Source organism: Hyla sarda, chromosome 5 (assembly GCF_029499605.1).
Source record: "Hyla sarda isolate aHylSar1 chromosome 5, aHylSar1.hap1, whole genome shotgun sequence".
Classification (NCBI taxonomy): Eukaryota; Metazoa; Chordata; class Amphibia; order Anura; family Hylidae; genus Hyla; species Hyla sarda.
The window spans coordinates 124,906,560-124,927,503 of record NC_079193.1 but is presented as its reverse complement, the minus strand read 5'-3'; the positions used below and the strand labels follow the sequence as shown (position 1 = coordinate 124,927,503).

Genomic DNA, 20,944 nt, shown 5'->3' with positions numbered 1-20,944 from the left:
AAAGACCAGGTCCTCCCATCTGGCATGGAATCTACAATCAGGTCCTTGTTTCAGGAATTTAGGGAGACCCTACAAAAATACTTTATGACATCTCTGAGCTCCCTGACTAAAGAGGTGTCTCAACTGGGTGAGAGAACAGCACATCTTGAAGAGAAGATGGAAAAGTTTACAGAGGCTCATAATGCTTTAGTTGATATACAGAATGATAAACCTGATGATATGCACGCAGTTCAACTAAAATTGTCAGATCTTGAAGATAGATCCAGACAGAATAATATCCGATTTAGAGGGATTCTGGAGGAGGTGATAAATTCGGAACTAAGAAAGTTCCTTATGGACTACTCCAGTATTCTAACTCCAGATGCGGATAATAGGGATATGATTATTGATAGAGTACATAGGATTCCGAAACCTCCGCAACTACCACGCCAAATCCCGTGGGATGTCTTAGCGAGGATTCACTTTTTTCACTACAAGAAGCTGTAATGGTTGCTGCTAAAAAAAGTAAAAAATGTTCCTGAGCGTTTTTCAAAGATATCCCTCTCTGCCGACTTATCTGCTGCAACGCTAAAAAGGTGCAAAGCTTTCTCTACCTCTACTTCAATTTTGAGAGAAGAAGGAATTCAGTATACATGGGGATTCCCCATGAAACTCTTAGTACAAAGGAATGGCGCCACCCACTCATTCCTCACTCCAAAAGAAGCCCTTATAGCCGTCAGCAAATGGTTCCCAGAACTAGTGAAGAAATCGATGATTGAATCTCCAATAAGAAAGACTCTTCCGCTCCATCAAGAATTGCCTACAGTGGGGAACAAATCTACCGGTACCTCAACTAGTGACTGCTCCAGACTCCGCGATGACTCAAGACCCCCTACTTAAACTCTCATGATTATGCGATATGGTGCTCTAATTTATCACTTCCCATCTAGTGGTGTCTCATAAGAAACGTGTAATCTTCTTCCTAAATTTCATTCATTTTCTGCTCTAACAGTCTCGTGCTGGGTATTCTACCGCTCCTTCCCTTTCCCCCTCTCTTTGTTGTTTTTTTTTTCCCCTTCTTCTGTCTCCACATGTACAAAGATGGGAACTACATCCTGAAGCCTGCTATGGACAATGCACTAGATGGACTTTAAGGTCTGATTAGACAGTCGGAATATGTTTGCTTCAATTTTGTCTTATAAGGTTATTCACAGATGATTATGTTCAGGGTTAGAGATCCCCTTAGCTAGACTCATTACTCCACCCCCCCACCCCCGCCCCTCACTGCCAATTCATGCCGTAAGGCCATGGCTTGTTCATATAGAACATCAACACTTTGTATCTTGTTAATATTGTTATTTGTTTGTAATTTACTAACTCTAAACCACACTCGCTCCTTGGGCATGTTTTACAAGAGGTCCTCATCTACTTTGACAGGTCATATCACTTTGCTTATGTTACTACATGCAAATACTTTGGAAGATCTTGATTTATCAAATATTTCTACTTTTTTTAATGGTTATTACAATTTCATCACTGAATGTTAAGGGCCTTAATAGCCCATTCAAACGCAGCCTATTCTGGTCGGAATGCCGAAAATTTTAATCTGACATTATGTGCGCTCAAGAAACTCACTTACTGGAAACATAGACCTTTAGAGTTAAGAATAAAAAGTTCCACATATATTTTTTTTCTCCAAATGTCACGAACAAGAAAGGTGTGCTCATTGCAGTCAAGGACTCCGTAGCTTTCAAACTTATTAAGGTCATCTACGACCCTTATTGCAGATATATTTTATTAAACTACAAAATTAATAGTACCAAATTAACTCTTGTTACCTTAGATGCTCCCAATAAAAAACAGGGCAGATTTCTTGCCCATGTATTGAAAGTTGTATCTAACAACAAATATGGGGCTATTATGATAGTGGGAGACTTTAATAAAGTTCTCTCTCTGCAGATCGACAAGACTCCCCATAAACCTAATGAGAGGAATACGGATATCTATAACCTTTTATTTAGGGACGAACTATACGATTCTTAAAGATCCTTGAATGCAAACAAAAAGACTACACTTTCTTTTCACACTCACACCATATGTACTCACGTGTAGACTTAATGGTGGTCGATAAGTGGCTCTTACAAAAGGTCTCGACTTACAAAATAGGCATTATTAGTTGGTCGGACCATGCCCCGGTCACGGTATCTATCAGAGAAGAATATAACACTCCTACATTTATATGGAGACTTAACAACTCCCTATTATCTGACTTGGCTTCTTCTAAACTAATTGAAAAGGAATTAATCGAATATTTTCAACTTAACGACCCTAATGACACTTCGGTTTTCACTAATTGATGCGCACATAAGGCAGTTTTAAGAGGGGTTTGTCTCAAGTTAGCTTCTGAACAGAAGAAATCTAGAATATCTAAAACTTTAGAACTCACTAGAGCCATTAAATCACTTGAAGATGATCACAAATTATTAAGGAACCCTAACATTTTAAAAAAGCTAACCTCCATACGTTTCCAATTATATCAACTCCCACATTATAAATTAGATTTTTATCTTAAATACTCAATTTTACTGGCAGGGAAACAGAGCTGGGAAAATGCTGGCCAATCGTTTCAAAAGCAAATCCGCCAAGCCGAAAATTCCATATATTTTCTCCCCCATATTATTAATCCACAAAATATAGCCAATGTATTGGCCGACTACTATAAAAAAACTGTATAATTTAAGGTCTGATGACTCTACTCTCCAACCTCAAATACCCTCCATTAAATCCATCTTAGACGGGTTGCACCTTCCTTCAGTTGATGTGGAAACACTGGAGGACTTAAACAAACCCATAACAATTCTAGAACTTATATCGGTAATCTCCTCTTTAAAACCAAATAAATCCCCAGGCCCCGATGGTTTCACGGGAGAATACTATAAAAAAATTCCAAATTATTCTTTCCAACCATCTTCTCCCTTTGTACAATAAGATATTCCACAACGGTTACATTCCACCTGAAATGTTACATGCCATTATTGTCACCCTCCCTAAACCTGGAAACACCCCAGATAGACCGGAAAACTTCCGCCCCATTTCAGTATTGAACATTGATTTAAAAATATATGCGAATATTATCGCAAATAGATTAAATGATATTTTTCCCTCCCTGGACAAAAAACGACCAGGTAGGTTTTGTTAAACTGAGGCAGAGAGTGGATGGAACTAGGAGCTTTATATACATAATACATCATGTAGAATCCTGTCGGACGCCCTCGTTATTGCTTACCTTAGACGCGGAAAAGGCGTTCGATAGTGTTAATTGGAATACTTAACAATATTAAAACGGCGGTGCTGGCTCTGTATACTTGTCCCTCTCCGTCAGTGTTCACATCTGGGTTCCTCTCTTCCCCCTTCGAGATTACCAATGGGACTTGTCAGGGGTGTCCACTCTCCCCTTTAATTTCCGCACTAGCAATGGAGCCCTTGGCTGAAAAAATTAGAATAAATCCTGACATTTCGGGTGTGTACATGGGGAATTATAACAACCGCATTGGCCTCTTTGCCGATGATGTTGTTATCATATGTAAAGACCCTTTAACATTCTTGCCGAGTATAATAAAAGACCTACATTCCTTTGGAAATATTTCATATTATAAAATTAATAATAATCAATCTCAAATTCTTGGATTGGGTATCTCAGATAAAGTATCCCACATAATTAAATCCCGTTTTCCCTTCCCGTGTGCTAAGGATTCTATTACATATTTGGGCATAAAGTTAACCTATCCCTGTAGTGGGCTTTTTGAGGCAAATTATTCTACTTTATTAAAAAGCTTAAAAAATTTGGTTGCTAATCTCCCCGTAATGGGCATCTCGTGGTTAGGGAAAGTAGCAGCTATTAAAATGATGATCCTACCAAAGATTTTATACACATTTAGAAATGTCCCGATCCACTTACCTAGTTCATATTTGAAAAAGATCCAATTCATTTTAATGCAGTTTATCTGGGCCAAGAAAAGACCAAGGGTTCAATTAAACTCCCTCTTTCCTCCTATTTAAGGGGGAGGTATTGGATGCCCTTCAATTGTCCACTATTATAGGCCAGTCCATATGGAACAACTTAAGAGTTTATGGATAGGAGACAACTCTAACCTATGGGTAGTCATGGAAACATCTCTACTGGGCGGCACATCTATTAACCACATTCTCACTGCAGCTTATATATTTAACTCTAATTTCTCTTTCACACACCCGACCCTGGGTGCCACACTTCAATGTTGGAATAATTTCATTTTAAACATAAATTATGCACTATCAACATATCACAATCCCATCTATTAGTCCTCATGGCATATATCCCTGGGCTCAACGTGCTAAGATGGATATCTAGGGGATTAACTCACATAGCGGACATATGGGACGGCAGTCTATGCAAATCATTTGAAGAATTACATGATTGTTATGGCATCCCACAAAAAGAATTTTACAAATATCTTCAAATACGACATGCATTACTTTCTCTTAAAGGGTCACTCATTAAAACTAATTTTTGAAATTGCACTCCTTATGGTAAATGAAAAAATATTTCTAATATACTTTGTTTAAAAAATGAAGTTTTCTATGTTTTATTTTTGCTTAAAAAAAAAGCTCAAGAGCACATTTTCCCCCAACTCATACACAGACTTTGGACCAAAGTCCAAACACAGGTAGTGCCGCCTGGAGTGCTGGGGGGGGGGGGGGGGGGGGGTGTCCAGCCTCATCCAATCATAGCTCCTCTCACACATAACTGCCATATGCTGTTGGTTGGACACCCCCCCCCCCTCAGCACTCCAGGCGGCACTTCCTGTGTTTGGACTTTGGTCCAAAGTCTGTGTATGAGATGGGGGAAAATGTGCTCTTGAGCTTTTTTAAGCACAAATAAAACATAGAAAACTTCATTTTTTTTAAACAAAGTATATTAGAAATATTTTTCATTTAACATAAGGAGTGCAATAGCAAAAATTAGTTTTAATGAGAGTGCACATTTAAGGGACCCCCGCAAGTAAACAACTCTGAACTTCTCATCTGGCTGATGAATACAAATCTGCTGAGACACAACATTTCATGGTGCTATTCTTTTCTCCTCGAAACCACCCTGTCAGTACCGAATAGCCACTTATCCCGTTGGGAAAATGACCTAAATATCAAAATTACTGATTATCAATGGCTTAAAGCTCTATTCTACCTAAGCTTTCCAAATGTATTAGTCACTTAGAAACTTCCAAAAAATTACTTTACAGATGGTATTTAACACCATGTCGCCTTGCCCAATTCTCCTCAAATATGGAGGTGCTTGTCCAATTCTCCTCAAACATGCTGGAGGTATCCAAATTCGGGCTCTTTTCTACATATTTGGTGGGACTGCCCACAGATTCTCCTTTTCTGGAGAAAGTTAGGTAAATTTCTATCATATATTTGTGGATACCCGATAATGTTAAATCCGGCCCTAGCCCTCCTTAATTTGAACATTGACGAATATTCCATTTTCCATAAAACTATTATACTACATGCTCTTATAGTGGCTAGGCATTCTATTGTTCGGAATTGGAAATCCTCACTGATTGCCAATACTAAAGAAATCATAAAAGGGATTAATTCAATTTGTTGGCATGAATACAAGGTGGCATGTGGCCTCAACACGGAGAGTGTGTTCTTAGCCAGAAGGGATGTATGGTTAGCTGGCCCTCACAACTCAGTAAAATTATAGGACCTGTACTTCACGGTTGATTTAGTGATGAATCTTCCTATATTGATCTCCCCCTACAAATATACCAAGGAGCGAGAAAAAACATTGTTTAACAATTTGAACAATGTTCATTTGTTTCTAACCACGATGTGGTTTGTTATATTTCACCATGTACTATTTTGATATGCTACATGTAAGCTTTGTTAATTTTCTTCCAAAAATTTGAAATAAAATCTTGTCATATAAAAAAAAAAAGTAGAATAATCCCCCCCGAAATTTGTTAGGCAAATTCTCCAGAGTACAAAAATACTCCTTATGTGGCCCTAACTGTTGTCTTGAAATATGACAGGGCTCCGGAGTGGGATAGCGCCATGCGTATTTGAGGCCTTAATTAAGGATTTGTATAGGGGTTGACATAGGGGTATTCTAAGCCATTGATTCCCAAACAGTACCATACCAGATGTTTTTCATCTTCATTGGGGGGGGGACTGTGTAGGAGCATGTGTGGGGTACATTCTCACGGGCAGGTGTTCGCAGCGAGTTACCCGCTGGGAGTTTGCGCAGCAGTGGAAAATTTGATGCATCTTAAACTTGCAGTCACAAACTCGCTGTAAACCACCGCCCATGTGACTGTTACCTGTACGGGGGGGGGGGGGGAGAGAACATCCAACTGTAGCAAAACTACAACTCTCAGCATGCAGTGACAGCAGAAGGGCACACTGGGACTTGTAGTTATGCAACAGCTGGAGGCATACTACTACAACTTCCAGCATGCCCTTTGGCTGTCCGTGCATGCTGGGGGTTGTAGTTATGCAACAGCTGGAGGCAAACTGGTTGCAAAACACAGAGTTTGTTACTTAATTCCATGCTTCCCAAACCATGAGCCTCCAGCTGTTGCAAAACTACAACACCAAGCATGCATGGTCTGACTGCACTGAGAGTTAAAGTTTCGCAACAGCTTGAGGAACACGGGTTGGGAAACACTGAGTTAGGAAACAGACAATGTTTCCCAACCGGTTAGCCTCCAGTTGTTGCAAAACTACAACTCTCAGCATGCCCAGACAGCTGAAGGGCATGCTGGGAGTTGTAGTTTTGCAACAACTGGAGGAGAACAGTTTTGGAGACCACTGAGTATTGGTGTCCAAACTGTAGCCCTCCAGATGTTGCAAAACTACAACTCCCAGCATGCCCGGACAGCCAAAGGCTGTCTGGGAGTTGTAGTTTTTAAACTCCTAGAAGCAGCAGTGAAGATCACTTTACAGCTGCCTCTGATGCTGACGCCCTGGATATTCGTCCCAAACAGAAGAAGGATGTAAGCTGTGTTTGTTCAAACCTATCATTTTCATGAAAAATGTTTTCCCAGGACTAATCCTTGCTTTGGCGCTGCTATGCCATAACAGGAAAATGTAACCTTCCTGTAATCTTGTGTAGTTCTTTTCAGTCTGTAGAACACAATTAGCCCAGAGCACATAGCCTGGGGTAAAGATATCCCTATATGGGGGGATTCCCTAAAACATAACTTTTATTGATATTTATTAAATATGTAACCAAAACAAATGGTGCTCAAAATTAATAAAAAAATGCATGTACTATATGCCCATAGACTTCATATTATCAGGTGAAACACCACTCTCTATATATCTTGGTAGTGGGAGCTGTATGTGTGATCCCACATTATTGGCATATATGATATGCGCTTAAAACCATCAAATGCCCACCTCTACATGTTTCAGCGAATAATCGCCGTCATCAGGAGGTGTGGCAAACAGCGCTAACCACGTGAAATGCCCATTATTTATAGACGTATATAATGCTGTCATAAACCTGTGCCCGGCCGGGAGACCAATAGATCTTCCGTTTACAATCGGCCAATTACAACAGGCTATTCCATCCGCCTGATAGGTGTATATGGCCATGACGTAAACAGGTGTCTCATTACCTGTACGCGCGGCATCACAGCAGTCCATCATTCCGGTGCGACGTAACGGATCCCGCGATACTTGTAAAAGTTGCGCATGCGCGAGCACTTAGAAGACAGCCAGCCATGAAAATGCTTATACGCAGGCGCTTGCGAAAAAACGTAAATCTCAAATGTATACTGGCTCTATACTTAATAATGCAGCAACTGTTATACATGTAATCAGGTAGGTATAGACAATAGCTCTGTGGATAGCCAAACAAAAGGGGGGAAATGTGAATCTAACCAACAAATTATCATGATATAATAAGAGAATACAACTGCATGTGTGAATCAAAATAATAAACTTGTAAATTACAAATTATACTGGTGTTGTCAACACCTAACAATGGGAAATTGAAAAGAATAAGTGCATAGTGTATTTATCGGCGTATAACACGCACTTTTTAGGCAAAATTTTTTAGCCTAAAGTCTATGTGCGTGTTATACGCCGATACCGCCCCAGGAAAGGCAGGGGGAGAGAGGCCGTCGCTGCCCGCTTCTCTCCCCCTGCCTTCCCTGGGGTCTAGAGCCCTGCTGCCGGCCCTTCTCACCCCCTGGATATCAGTGCCGCTGCCCGTTCTGTCCCCCTGACTATCGGTACCGGCGCCGATAGCCAGGGGGAGAGAAGGGGCAGCGGCACCCATTGCCGGCGCCGCTGCCCCGTTGCCTCCCCCCATCCCCGGTGGCATAATTACCTGAGTCGGGTCCGCGCTGCTGCAGGCCTACGGCGTGCGTCCCCTTCGTCGTTGCTATGCGCTGCATGGCGCGGCGCATGACGTCAGTGCGCCGTGCATAGCAACGACGCAGGGGACGCACACCGGAGGCCTGCAGCAGCGCGGACCCGACCCAGGTAAGTATGCCACCGGGGATGGGGGGAGGCAACGGGGCAGCGGCGCCGGCAATGGGTGCCGCTGCCCCTTCTCTCCCCCTGGCTGTCGGCGCCGCTTCTCTCCCCCTGGCTATCGGCGCCGGCAATGGGGCGCCGGTACCGATAGTCAGGGGGACAGAGCGGGCAGCGGCGCCGATAGCCAGGGGGAGAGAAGGGCCGGCAGCAGGGCTCTAGACCCCAGGAAAGGCAGGGGGGGAGAAGCGGGCAGCGACGGCCTCTCTCCCCCTGCCTTTCCTGGGGATGTATCGGGGTATACACGCGCACACACGCACCCTCATTTTACCATGGATATTTGGGTAAAAAACTTTTTTTACCCAAATATCCTTGGTAAAATGAGGGTGCGTGTTATAGGCCGGTGCGTGGTATACCCCGATAAATACGGTAAATATGTGTATCAATAATCATAAGCTAATGTGGTTATAAATAGGACCAAAATTGAAAGGTAAGTATATAAAACATAAGAATGTTTTATAATTCTATAGTTTTTATACCATACAGGCCCCATGGGCCAGACGTCAACCACCAAAAAATGGACCGACATTCCCCACTTATATAGATGTATATGCACCAAAAGCTATATAAAGTATGTCATGTTAGATACGCAAAATAATCAGGAGTAAGGTTGACAGCATATATACCATAAAATATAGACAGTAATGGGGGAACATACACTCCACCATTATTATTGTTAAAGAGGCACTGTCATTGTTAAAAACTTTTCATATATTGCAGGACTCATTATAATATGACATTTCACAATATACACCTGTTAAAAAAAATTGAAAATTTCCCCTGAAATTCAAGCTCAAAATAGCCGCCACTAGGAGTCACCTGTCTTTTAGCCAGACAGACTAGTCTAGATTTTACAGCATACCGGATACCAGCCGTAAAGCATACCGGTATCCAGTATAGGAGATTTCTATTGTGTATGCAAAACTACAGATAAAGGATGTGTGGACATGCTGGGAGCTGTAGTTTTACAACAGCTGGAGGCAACACTGCTCTAACACAGTTATTTACAAACATTGCAGCTTCAGTTGTTACTAAACTACAACTCCCAGCATGCTGAAATAGTCAAATCTTTCTCGGACTCCTGAATGACAAAAGTTGATCAGACATTCAGGAGTCTATGAAAGATGAATGACACACATAGTGACAGCTATGCTGATTAGCATCCAGCTTTACTAGGAGAAGATAAAACAGATAGAACATATATTCATAAAAATGCTGTACTTTTATCTGAAAAATCCTTGAACTAATTTTATAAAGATCTATTCTTATATTTATAAATGTATTTTTTTTTTGTATTAAAGGTTTCTATTGGTATTATCAATAATAGTAACATTACAGCAAAAAGTAGATTGAAGAACAGCCTACAGATATGCAAACAGAATAGGCAAGTTGCAACACTTCCACAAATGTGAAACATAACATCAATGCATGTGTAAGAATACATGTGGAAACTCACGGTCGACAGTTGTCGTCTATATGAGTCACGAGACAGTCTCGTTTCATGTCGCAACTGGCAATGAGATAAGTTGACATGTTACGTAGGCGCACTTGGTAAAACAAATCGACATACAAGGGAGAAAGGGAGAAGGATAAAGGAAGGAAAAGGAAGAGGGAAAGAGAACAGAGAAGGATGCTGAAGCAAGGGTGTAGATGCAAGGGGGGTGCATACCTCAGGTGATCGTGCGCACGGACCAGGCCCCGACCGTCTAGCAGCTTGACATAACTAGGCGGGTCACACACCCGAGAAGAGATATGGACACCAAGCGGGGGCCAGTCTATGTGTGGAGCGATCTATATTCGGGGGGGAGGACACAAAGGAGGTCCAAGGATGCCATATCTGGTGGTATTTGGTCAGCTGCCTGGAGGAGTCGGCCAGAAGTTCCTCCATTCTGTGGATAGTAGACAACTCCTGCAGCCAGTCTGAGAAGGCGGGGGGGGGGGGGGGGGGGGGAGGTGGACTTCCACTTTCTAGGTATTACCGATTTAGCAGCCAGCAACATGAATCTTATCAATCGAGAGGTACTCCTCGGGACCGATGGAGGGAGGACGGAAAGGAGAATGGGAACAGGGTCAGGGGGAAGGCAAACTTCAGTCAGCCGGTAGATCAGGTTTATCACTTGGTCCCAAAAGGGAAGAAGCAATGGGCAGTGGAACCAGACATGGGACATGTTACCACCCTGCACACCGCACCTCCAGCAGTGATCAGGCACTCCGGGGTAGATACGGGACAGGAGGGTAGGCACTCTATACCACCTTGTCAACACCTTGTAACAGGTCACCTGTGCTTTACTGGAGATAGAAGTCTTATGGCAAGAGGAGATCGCCTGTCCCCACTCCTCGTCCGAGAGTGCACGGTCCAACTCTCTCTCCCAACCCACACGGAAGGGGAGAGGGTCATCACGAAGCGTATCTATGAGGAGAGCGTATAAGGTGCTAATCGGCCGAGCCGAAGCATAGCCAGAGGTGCATAATCTCTCAAACGAGGACAGTGGACGGTAGAGGTTAAGACGCGCCCCTCTAGCAGCGTAAAAATGACAACTGTGTATACTGAAAGCTAACAAGGGGCGAGGGCAGGCAATCAGGGAGTAAGTCAGATAGCGACTTCAAGCCCGAGGGGGTTAAGAAGTGCGAGAAGGAGGCACCCACCGCTCTAGGGTAACACAGGAACTTAGGTGAGTCAAATGCTGGTGGAAATATCTGGTTTCCGAACACAGGGGACAAGGGGCCATCTGACCTATGTAAGAGGGAGTCCGGCAGGAGGGTGCGGGTGTGTTCTAGCAATAGAGGACGTGACTGGCAGTAGCTCAGATAGGACAGTATTTGTCAATTGTGACCTGGGTAGCCATAGCAGTGTCTTAGGATGTAAGCGTGCCGTATGGGCTTCCAAAAGTGCACATTGCTTAGTAACCGGGTCATGATGACAGTCCAGCACTCTGGTCAACACGGCCGCCAGGAAGTAAAAGAGGCAGTCCGGGGAACCCAGTCCACCGTCCAGTTTGCGTCTGGAGAGAACAGTCTTCGCCACTCGAGGGCGCCCACCGGCCCAGATGAATTTCGATAGCAGGGTCGACAGGTCTTTAAAAAATAATTTGGGAGGGGTAGCGGGGAGGCTGGAGAAGAGGTAAAGGAGTCGGGGCAAGATATTCATTTTGATTACATTGATACGACCCAGCCAGGAGAAGTCCTTCCTCTCCCATTTAGTCAGGTCTACTTTGATGGCGTGGAGTAGAGGAGGGTAGTTAACGCGGAAAGCGTCAGTTAACTTACTGGGTACTTGGACACCTAAGTATTTAAGGGAGTCTCTACACCATTTAAAGGGGAAGTTGTCTTTCAGTTGCCTAATTAAGGGCATGGGGAGGGAAACATTAAGTGCCTCGCTTTTGGCGGCATTAAGTTTATAGTTGGAGTACTTGGCGAAGGTGTTAATAGTAGAGAGTAAGGATGGGAGGGAAGTAAGGGGAGAGGTCAAGAAAAGCAACAGGTCATCCGCAAAAGCCGAGCATTTGTGATGATACGAGGCAACTCTCAGGCCCTGGATATTCGGATTGCTACGGATCGCATTAAGAAGGTGTTCCATGCATAGCACGAAAAGCAAAGGGGAGAGAGGGCAGCCTTGCCTCGTGCCATTGCAGATGCCAAAGGGAAGGGATAGCTGGCCATTTATCCTAACCTGGGCTTGCGGGTCTGAGTAAAGTGACATGATGCAGGTCGCCATTAGTGGACCTAATCCAATTTGTGATAGAGTTGCCCTTAGAAAACCCCAATCAACACTGTCGAAGGCCTTCTCTGCATCCAACGACAGCAAGAAAAGAGGGGTCTTAGTCCTTTGAGCATGATGGATGACAGAGAAAGTCCTCAGGGTGTTATCCCTGGCCTCTCGGCCGCGGACAAAGCCGACCTGGTCGATATGTATCAGACCGGGCATAAGAGGAGCCAGTCTGTTTGAAATCAACTTGGCAAAAAGTTTCGTGTCCGTGTTGAGGAGGGAGATTGGTCTGCAACTCTGGCACATCAATGGATCTTTCCCCTCTTTGGGGATCACCGTTATAAAAGCCCGTAAAAAGGAGTGGGGGGGGGGGGGTTGAGGTCTCAGAGATAGCATTAAAGGCCGAGAGAAGTGGTTGGGACAATTCTGTAAGGAGGAGCCTGTAGAACTTGGCCGAAAAGCCATCAGGGCCAGGGCTCTTACTTGCAGGCAGAGATTTCACAGCTACACTAAGCTCCTCCAAAGAGAATTGCTGCTCAAGCATAGAGATACTATCAGGAGAAAGGGTCAGGAGGGCTGTAGCGCTGAGGTAAGAGGCCAGGGATGGCAGAGCAGATGAGGGTGAGCGTGTCGAACATGGAGCCGGTAAGTGGTATAGTGCGGAGTAGTATTGTCGGAACGCATCGAGAATTTCTGGCGTGAGATGTGAAAGAGAGTTGTCAGGCTTACGAATAACAGGAACAAACAGGGATGACCTCTTCTCTCGTAGTGCTCTGGCCAGAAGTCTGCCCGATTTGTTCCCCCACTCATAGAAGGTTCTGACAGTGAGCTGTTTATAGTAGCGATATTTCTCAATCAACAGGGACAGCAGCTCCTGTCGAATGCGTAGGATATCACGCAGTGTATGCTCATGTTGGGATCTTTTGTGCTGCAATTCTAGGGTGCGGAGATCAGCGTGAAGGGAGGTCAGCTTCGCCGATTTTTCCCTCTTCAACCTCGCCCCATGCCGGATTAGAATGCCTCGGAGGACGCACTTCAGAGCCTCCCATTTAATCAGGGGGGAGGAGTCATCTGAGCAATGGTCAGATTGGAAGTTTGCAACCACAACCTGGAGGTCCGTAAATCACAGTGGATCTAGCAGGAGGGTTTCATTCAGCTTCCAGGTGGCATGGGGTTTGGGGAAGGAGGGAAGGGCGAAGGACATAAAGACCGGGGCATGATCTGACAGGGTGGTGGTGCCGATGGAGGAGTGGGTGAGGGAGGGTAAGAGATGGTGAGGGCAGAAAATGTAATCTATCCTGCTATAGGATTTGCGGGGATGGGAGTAGAAGGTATAATCACGCCCGCCAGGATGCAAGGCACGCCATGTATCACTTAGCTGCAACCCGTGGAGCTTGGCACGGAGGGCTCGCAGTTTTCGTAAGGATAGAGTGGAGTGGCCGGTGGACGTATCGAGCAGCGGAGATATGGGGAGATTAAAATCTCCACAAAGTATAATTTGTCCAGACGCAAAGGCGGTGAGTCTATTTAGAACACTAGTGAGGAAGGGTACTTGGGCGTGGTTAGGTGCATATATGGATGCTACAGTAAAGGCCTGGCCCGAAATTTCACAACTGACAAACACATATCTAGCTGCAGGGTCAGAGATGGAGCTCAATATCTGGACAGGGAGAGACCTATGAAAAGCTAGGGAGACTCCCTTGGTCCTGGCCTCGGGGTTGGTGCTGTGTACCCAGGACGAGTAGTATCTTGTGGGCAAGGCTGGTATATGGCCGTCTTTAAAATGGGTTTCCTGGAGCGCCAGAATGTGAGCTCGGGACTTGTGAAAGGAGTATAGTACTTGGGATCTCTTCTCAGGTGTGTTAAACCCTTTTACATTGAGTGAAACTACGGTAATGTCAGCTGCCATGGGTAGAGTAGCAAAGCATAAGGAACTCACCAACGGCCCGGGGTCCGATCCGCACACACCCCCCAAACACAGCGTTGAAGGCTACAAGTGCACCACCTACAAAGAAACAAGAGAAGTAGAGAGGGGAAGATTAGAAGTAGAAAACGTAAAGGAAACAGCACTCGTAAGGGAACAAGTGCAGAGGGACTAAGAAGAGGGGCCATAAGGGCCGTAGAAAGCACTAACAGAGCCAGTCTGAGTGCTCGACTAATGGGGTAGCGAGGTAGAAGCGCCAGCAATCAACTAGGTCAGAAAATTCGTAGCGCTAGGGCCTAAGGCCAGTTGGTGCAGGAAGGGATTCCCCCCACCATAGGGCGGGGGAGAAGCGGAAAACCAACAAGGGCAAGGATGGACAAAATCGGTCAGAGACCATATGGGTCAATACAGTGTGGGAGGCAGAAAACTAATATCAACAAGTCAAACAATCAAGGAGATGAGGACAGAGGCAGCGGGGCGTGGGGTCCCCAGGGTATAGGCAGTGTAGGAGAGGAGAGGGAAAGGGAAGGAAGACTAAGGGGGGAACTCTATGGGGAGGTCAAATCCCAGTCCTAGGGTTCAGCGAGAGCCCCGACCAGGAACAATAAGGCAGACAGAGGCCGTCTACAGGGAGACCGCCTAGCATGGTGAGCAACAGGGCAACAAATAGAAACAAAATCAGCCAGACATCACAACAGCGGTCTTGGGTGGAGCAGATCAGGTCTTGTGGCCGTGTCTCCGTGGCATGTTGTCAGGGGCATCATCTCTGGGTCTCCTTGCAGAGTGGCGGATGTCCACCGGGCGTCTCGCTGACAGAGTAGTCGGGGAGTAGAGCTGTTCCCAATCAGGCAAGTCCACTGGAGGCAACTTGAAGGTAGCCAAGAATTCCGGAAGGTCTTCGGGTCTCCAAAGAGAGCCCACTGTGGTGCCATGTCTAGCCGTAAGGGAGAAAGGATATCCCCACCTGTACAGAATCTTGGCGTTCTGGAGTATTGTCAGGAGGGGTTTTAGTGTCGCCCTAAGGCGGAGGGTACGTAGAGAGAGATCCGGGAAAATATGCAGTTCAGTCCCCTGGAACGTTAAGGCCTTTAGGGCACGTGCTTTACGCATGATGTCATCCTTCAAAAGATAATGGTGGACCCTGCAAATTACGTCCGAGTTTAGAGGGGTCAGGACTCTTAGCTTTGAGGGCTCTATGCGCCCTATCCAACTCCAGCGGGGTATCAGTGGGTCTGTGCAGAATGTCGTTAAAGATGGTCTGCAGGGTGCGCGCCAGGTCTTGCAGACCCACAGACTCTGGTAAGCCTTTAAGGCGAATATTATTGCGCCTGTTGCGATTGTCCATATCATCGACTTGGTCCACAATTTGGGATTGTTGGCGCAAGAGGGATGTTGTAGCGGTTCTCAGAGTGTGGACTTCTGCAGAGATGGAGGCGCGGAAAGTCTCGAGCTCAGATACGCGGGTGGACAGTTGGGTCACCTCCTGTTTGACCGGAGCCAAGTCCTGGCGCCACGTCTTTTTCATGTCAGCTGCTAAGGATAGCATGTCCATTTTGGTGGGCAGCAGGGCCAGTAAGGCCTGCAGCTCAGGATGATTTTTGAGGGTATCAGCAGCTGCCTCTGGGCTTGGAAGTACTGGTGCAGGCAAGAGGCGCGGCGCAGTCGGTCCATCAGAGAGTCTCTTATCAGGTTTGGGTGGTTGAGGCTGTGGGCCCCTATCCCTTGGGGACCGTCTAGAGTCATCAGAGGAGGAGTTGTCAGCGTGGAGTTTTTGTTGAGAGCGCTCTTTTGATGGGGTTTTAAACAACTTCTTCTTCGCAGGGGGGCTGTCTCCCCAGTAATCAGGCACATCGCCATTAGCGTGTAGGGACTCATTATCAGAATGGGGTGAGTCAGAGTCCATATGGTGAGAGGAGACAGTCGCAGGAGATGCAGACACAAGGAGTGGAGAGTCACAGGCAGCTGAGGGAACCAGAGACTGGTCCAGTATTTCAGGTAGCACAGAGGGGTGAGCAACAGGGTGAGGGCGGTGAGGAGGAGGGAGTGCTCCAGCAGCAGCCGAGGGGTTGACAGTTGGGTGTGGGAGTATTGCAGGCAGAGTAGGGGTTAACTGCAGGAGAGCTTGGGCATTGGTGGCAGCGGTTGGCGCAGGTGCCCCATGCAGGGAGGGGACAGGTCCCTGAGAGGGAGAGGATGCCGCCATCTTTAGTAGGGAGAGCTCCGATGCGTGCGCAGGCACTGTGTGGAGACCGGGACCTAGGTCAGGGGGCCGAGCACTTACTTCGCTCCTCTTCTGTTTGGGGCCGGTCAACGGAGCCTCCGATGAGTCTCTGGGGAGCAGTGAGGATCCCGCTGCCGTGGCGCAGCGCTCTCTCTCAGGCAGAGGCGCCCGCGGGACTGTCAGGTGTGAGGCTGTGTGAGGAGACGTAGGCCTCGTTCAGATCTCCGGCGCCTCCGCTGCAGACCGCGGCTTGAAGAAGGAGGAAATGAGTTGAGCAGGGACCGGCACTTGCGGGTGAGGTGTCCTCTTGTGTTTGCGTCTTTGTCTGCCTCCCATCGGCAGTATTATAGCCCTTTTTTCGTCGGCCCTGGCGGGAGCTCACGCTAGATGCTGCCGGTCGCCAGCGCGTCAGGCCACACCCCCCCATATTTATAAATGTTATCCTGTTATGAATTCACCACAATGTCTTCTGATTAATGCAGGCAAGCTCCAAGTATCTTCCTCTGACACATGACACAGCATAAAACCAGAGAGGAAAGGGTTACAGAGTAGAGAGTACTGATTGGCTGACTGCATAGGCTTGCTCCTGTGAGGGAGACAGACTGACTTGCCCCCTCCAGCTTGCACAATGAAAAAGTAACTCACCAGCAGATAAATGCTTATATCTCTAGATATATAGGTCCGAGACACATAAAAATTATATGTATATGACCAGGATTGGGTCCTGAGTAACATATAACTTATTTTCTTTTTTTTTGCACTATGACAGGTACGCTTTAAAGTATCATTAGATGATTACTTAAAGGCCATATATGGATAGACTGAACATTTGAGTACCAAACAATGTTTAGATTAGCCAGGAAAACCATAAGAAAAATTATTTACATAACACTAGAGGAAGGCAGCATAAGAAAATCTTTCATTAAGCCCAACTGGGGCCATGCATTTTAGTCTCTGAATCCAACGAGCCTCTTCTATAAGAAGGGCTGAGTCGATACCACCCCGCCTGGGGCCTAACTTGAGCTGACATAATAAAATTTAAGGTCATTCAAGACACAGTTATGTACAGATTGTATATGCCGTGATATGGGAGTGTCACTATGTGTGCGTATTGTGCTTAGATGTTGTGTGATACGTCTCTAAAATGGTGCACTTATTCTTTTCAATTTCCCATTGTTAGGTGTTGACCACACCAGTTTCATTTGTAATTTACAAGTTTATTATTTTGATTCACACATGGAGTTGTATTCTCTTATTATATCATTATAATTTGTTGGTTAGATTCACATTTCCCCCATTTGTTTGGCTATCTACTGAGCTATTGTCTATACCTACCTGATAACATATATAACAGTTACTGCATTTTTAAGTATAGAGCCAGTATGCATTTGAGATTAAAGTGGTTGTGCGCTGCCCTGCCTTTCGGAGCTCTGCTCGCAGCGTTCGGAAGTTCATTACTCCGAACGCTGTGTGTGGGCTTCCGTGTCCGTAGCCGCTGGGCGTGACGTCACGCCCGGCCCCTCGTGACGTCAAGCCCGCCCCCTCAACGAAAGTCTATGGGAAGGGGGCATGACCGCTGTCACGCCCCCTTCCCATAGACTTTGGTAGAGGGGGCGGGCGTGACGTCACAAGGAGCCGGGCGTGGCGTCACGCCCGGCGGCCACGAACACGGAAGCCCGCACACAGCGTTCGGAGTAATGAACTTCCGGACGCTGCGAGCGGAGCTCCGAAAGGCAGGGCAGCGCACAACCCCTTTAAGTTTTTTTTGCATGTGCGAGTTCTCGCGCCTGCGCATAAGCATTTACATGGCCGGCTGTCTTCTAAGCGACTTTTACAAGTATCGCGGGATCCAATCCGGCGCACCGGGAAGGGCGCATGTTTATTTATACATCTATAAATAATGGGCCTTTCACGTGGTTAGGCTGTTTGCCACACCTCCTGATGACGGCGATTATTCGCTGAAAAATGTAGAGGTGGGCATTTGATGGTTTTAAGTGCATGTTATAACGTGGGATCACACATACAGCTCCCACTACCAAGATTTATAGAGAGTGGTGTTCCACCTGATAATATGAAGTCTATGGGCATATAGCACATGCATTTTTAAATTCACTCTGAGCACCATTTGTTTTGGTTACATATTTAATATATAGAAACAGCAATGCTTCAGCTCACCCCAGGTGCGCACGGACAGAGCGCGGACCTCGCCCAATTGAACAGCAGAAGAAAGAGGAGTCCAGCGTCCAGAAACTCGGAGGATATTTATTCACCAGATGGTCATAACAGGAACACAGGGTACAGTGACGCGTTTCGGCTTTACAACAAAGCCTTAGTCATACACAACTTGTACTACAAAAAGACCGGGTTTTATACATGTGGGTGGGCGTACATGACGCAACGGCACACCTGTACTGACAGGTGGACGTGACGTCAAGGCCACGCCTACACAAGATGGTATAACCACCCACATGTAGAAACCAATGGCAACCGCCACTGCAAAACATGCAAAACATGAATTAGAAATCCAAAAAATTGTATAAAATTTATCAAATAAGGACGCTTTTACATGAAAACAGTATTAAAATATATTATAATATATTAACATACATAGATATAACAATTTCTTTATTACAAAAATATCTTAAATATAAAAGAGAAGAAAGATATCAACATCATTTGTAAGTTACTATGAGAGATAGATTTCTGTAACTTACAAATGATGTTGATATCTTTCTTCTCTTTTATATTTAAGATATTTTTGTAATAAAGAAATTGTTATATCTATGTATGTTAATATATTATAATATATTTTAATACTGTTTTCATGTAAAAGCGTCCTTATTTGATAAATTTTATACAATTTTTTGGATTTCTAATTCATGTTTTGCATGTTTTGCAGTGGCGGTTGCCATTGGTTTCTACATGTGGGTGGTTATACCATCTTGTGTAGGCGTGGCCTTGACGTCACGTCCACCTGTCAGTACAGGTGTGCCGTTGCGTCATGTCCGCCCACCCACATGTATAAAACCCGGTCTTTTTGTAGTACAAGTTGTGTATGACTAAGGCTTTGTTGTAAAGCCGAAACGCGTCACTGTACCCTGTGTTCCTGTTATGACCATCTGGTGAATAAATATTATCCTCCGAGTTTCTGGACGCTGGACTCCTCTTTCTTCTGATATTTAATATATATATATATCAATAAAAGTTATGTTTTAGGGAATTCCCCCCATATAGGGATATCTGTACCCCAGGCTATTTGCTCTGGGGTAATTGTGTTCTATAGTTGATCAGATCCAAGATTTCCTTTTGGGGACATTTATGATCAGTCTTAACAGTCTGACAACAGTGCTCTCTGCTGACACCTCTGTCCGTGTCAGGAACTTTTCATGTGAAAGTTTTGGAAGTGAACTCTCCTACAGCTGTGACGAGAGCACGCGCTCCATTAGTTCTCTATGGGAGCACCAAAGAGATCTGAGTGCTGTACTTTGGCATCTCCAGCGCACCCACAGAAACAAATAGAGCGCGTGTCATCTGTAGCATATGCCATGCAGTAGATCAAGAGACTGAGGACCTTTGATGTGGTTGGCAAACTTGCGTATTTTGGCCAAAATATCAACTAATATCTTATGTTTAACAAATGAGTATTTATATATTTTTTGTGATGTGGTCTCGTGATGCTGGGTGTGCTGGGGTGTCAGTGTCTTGTCGGGGTGCACATAGAAGATGCTGGGCAACCCGCCTGATCGAATAGTAAGGGTGCAAAATAAGTTGTAAGCCAGCATGACGCACTACAAGTTATGTTACTGGCACCCTGTGTATGTTGTATCTGTATGGAACTATAATACTAGTCAACTACCCCCCTCATGAATAGAAGGCATGAGTGTGGTTGTTCATCAGTATTATGGTGCAAACCTTCCCGTATATAGCATTGTGGCTGATTTACATCATAATGGGAATAGGACCTTAGCCTGCCTTTCTATTAGTAACCTTTAACCAGTAAGTGATGCCTTTTTCCTGTAATTTAGGTCCCTTTTTGTGTGTGTGTGTTTGTGCGATTTTTCCTAGGGCAGGAGATAATGCATTGGGTAAGAGAAGTTTTAGCCAGACTACCCCTTTAAAAAAAACTATTTTTATTGTATTCAAAGTGCGTTATCATCCTTGTTGTATAGCCTGAGGAGTCAGTCAATGTATACACAATTGTTCTCTTATAGGTGGTGGTTCTTATCAATACTTATAGGTGGTACTGGGCTTCATACACTAGGCTCAGTTAGGCGCACTGTTTAGCTGTTTTTAACAAAATAGGTATGCCAAACACATGGATTTTGCTGTACATTTACTGTGTATTTTTCCACTGTATATGCACCTGTACTGTGAGAACATATTAAGAACAGGCTTTTATTTCAGTACAAGTACAGGATATGAGCGAATCCGGACAAATGCAGGTTTAATTTTTTTTTTTTTTTTTTTTTGGCAGCCAAAATTAGGAGTGGGAAAGAACTGCCTTAGAACAATTTACTTACCATTCAGT

The 20,944-nt window shown here is 45.1% G+C and overlaps 1 protein-coding gene across 4 annotated transcripts in view; it reads right to left on the bottom strand.

The window, feature by feature from the left end:
* SACM1L (SAC1 like phosphatidylinositide phosphatase) overlaps positions 1 to 20,944 on the bottom strand; it is a 647,794-nt gene that overhangs the window by 361,586 nt on the left and 265,264 nt on the right. The gene's annotated exons all lie outside the window — the stretch shown is intronic.